Source organism: Ostrinia furnacalis, unplaced genomic scaffold (genome assembly GCF_004193835.3).
Source record: "Ostrinia furnacalis isolate ACB-3 unplaced genomic scaffold, ASM419383v2 OfSCF1253, whole genome shotgun sequence".
Classification (NCBI taxonomy): Eukaryota; Metazoa; Arthropoda; class Insecta; order Lepidoptera; family Crambidae; genus Ostrinia; species Ostrinia furnacalis.
In genome coordinates this window covers 98,624-101,772 of record NW_021131492.1, presented here as the reverse complement: position 1 = coordinate 101,772, position 3,149 = coordinate 98,624, and positions in this window count along the sequence as shown.

Sequence of the window (3,149 nt, the reverse complement as noted above, 5' to 3'; positions counted from 1 at the left end):
AGCAAGGTACTGTGGAGGCCGCGTACCGGAAAACGCAGCGTAGGACGTCTACCCAAGGTGGACCGACGAATATCATAAAGGTAGCAGGAAGGCGCTGGACGCAGGCCGCTACCAACCGGGCTGCATGGAAAGCATTGGGGGAGGCCTATGTTCAGTAGTGGACGTCCTATGGCTGAGATAATGATGATGACCAGCGAGGGGAGTCTAAGCTAAATCTTCCGTTCGCCTCATTTACATTTGTGTGGAGCGTGATCCTGCACTAGAGATTAAATGGCTTGTCAATGAAGACAAAAGTTGGCCTGATGATGATTATTATTATTTTAAAACTGAAAGTTAATCTACCTTTTCTTCAGCTATCCTCTTCTTCCTTGCACCACAGTCGAGTGCGTTTGACTGTCGCCACTTCGAAAGCGCACTGTTCTCGGAGTTTTCTTTATTTATACTTTATAGAACTTCTCAACTTCCTATATTTGAGTGACTTGTCGTGTACTCTCGGGGCCGGATTCTTATATTGTATCGACTAGTTGTGAATGATTTTGGAAACTTTTGCTGCTGAATTTTTGGCTGTCGATGTTTAAGTTATAGATCCAGTATTCTTGTAGGAAATTTAACTTATCTACTCGCATATAAAAGTAAGAATTTGTGAGGTTGTGCGTACGAGTATTTCAGTAGTTTTGAAGAAAAGAAGTTTGAGAAAGTACGAAATATGTACATTCTGAACAGATACAATATTTTTCAAGTTGAGCAATAAGACACAAAGTAATGAGTAAAACTATAAATTGTGATTGTGCAAGAATAATTATGACCAGCAGTGGACATCCCATGGCTAAAATGATGATGATGAAGGGTCCACTTTTATTAAAATCCAATGAAGTTCTACTGAAAGTAAAATTTGAAATGGTAAGAAGCATGTAAAAGGTGCAAAATTTATGAAGTGAATAGCTGTCGTCAACCACACTTCTTGTATCGGAGAACATTTCGAAAGAGCAAAGTAATTAACCTATTTACAGATACTGAAGTACTCGTGTCCGCGTATCTAGGGCACGAAGACACAGTGGAAATGTGTTCAGTATACAAAGTCCGTGCAGAAATAATTTTAGGGATCTTCTTAAACAAATCATCGCCATTTTTACTGAAAAATAGCACCTCCAGCACCTGTTATAACTCCTTAAGATATAACAGTCAAACGTACATTCGGGACCATACTCAATTGTAAGTCACATCTTTGTTTCTTGATGTTCAATCGTAATAAACGATATTTTCCATGCTATACAAGAGTTAAATAAACAGATTAAATACTAATTTATATGTTTTATATGTCATTACAAACGATAGCATATAAGGTATCTCTGGTAGGCCTTATGTAGTTATTTATGTATTGTACTACTTTGCAACAAAAATGATTTAAAGACATCTTTACACATGCTATCACCTGTACACAGATAATGTTGTTTCAATCACAATCTCTTCGTCGAATTTCTGTAATTTTGTCGCTATAACTGAAATTATATGCCTTGATCATACGTACCGAGCAAACACACACAGGGCGAGACAGTGCTCTCGGCCGAGTACTCGGTGTGTATGAACATTACGCCGAGTGCTCGGCCGAGCGCTCGAGTATGTGACTCGCTCACCCAACTGTCTCGACCGAGTAAACATTTTACTGTCTCGCCCGTTTACTCGGTACGTGTGATCAAGGCTTGTATTAGTGAAGATTCTGTATCCGATTCTGCTGTATGACTACAGGGTCAAATAACTTGAGTAGACTTGTCAACGTCTAGTAGCTCGTTCAAGCATGTGTAGCAATGTACTTGTATAGGAATTTCCAAACATGATACATTTTTGATTAGATACTTACTTATCTAATGATTCATGCTGATTTTGTGCTCATAAAATAATGACAAAACTGTTATAAAATTTTCTCTTTTTTCATGTAATAATAATCCCATCAAAAACAATACTTGTCAAAAAAACCAAGTCTCGCAACTCAGTTGTTCTACGGTAAAAAGTTGTGAGATCCATGTAATACCAAGTCCAGGCCAGGAAATCTTTAACGTTTTACATAAATTATTGACTTGGCCATCGCACTAAATAATTTAATTTACACGTGTTTTCATGCGATGGCCAAGTCAATATATTTATGTAAAACGTTAAAGATTTCCTGGCCTGGACTTGGTATTACATGGATCTCACAACTTTTTACCGTAGAACAACTGAGTTGCGAGACTTGGTTTTTTTGACAAGTATTGTTTTTGATGGGATCTCATTTCTTTTTGTATTTTGTAGACAGCAGTTATGTATCTAGAAAACTGGACCGAAATTGAAAAATTTTACTCGACTTGGCGGTTGCACTACCGTGCCCCCAAATATTTTAGTTTTTCCTTGATTCATACACCAAACACTACTTATATTCCAAATTTGAAGCTTCTAGGTCTGCTAGAAGTGCCTTAGAATTTTGATGATCGGTGAGTCAGTGAGTGAGTCAGTGAGTCAGTGAGTCAGTCAGTGAGTGACAAAATTAAGTAACTTTGACCCGTTATAATTCTTAAACTACTGGTTCAAATTGAATGAAATTTTAAATATACCGTGTCTTTACAATGCCTGCATAGCTAATGAAAATTCAGCCTTCTAGTTTTATCCACAACGAAGTTACAGGCGGTCGAAAATGGCCTGAATTGCTTCGAGAAAAGGATGGTACGGCCGTGCCGCTTTTTTGCTCGACTTGGTGGGGGCACTGCCGTGCCCCCAGATTTATTTTTACTTAACAATTTCAATTACTTTATCCGGCATATATTCTTTGGTTAACTGAAAGTTAATTAATAATCAAATCTTTATATATATAAAAGAAAGTCGTGTTAGTTACTCCACTTATAACTCAAGAACGGCTGAACCGATTTAGCTGAAAATTGTTAGGGAGGTAGTTTAGAGCCAGGAGAAGGACATAGGATACTTTTCATCCCGTTCGAAATTAAAAAAAAAAAGTCTGCTTATTTATTGCCATTAAGGCGGAACAAAGTTCGCCGGGTCAGCTAGTAGGTAATAAAGACACAATAAAGGTTTTGAATTTAGATATGACATAAACACATAATGTGTGATACAAGTAGGTAGAAGTCGAAAGACAAACGATTTAAGATTGTATCATTTATATT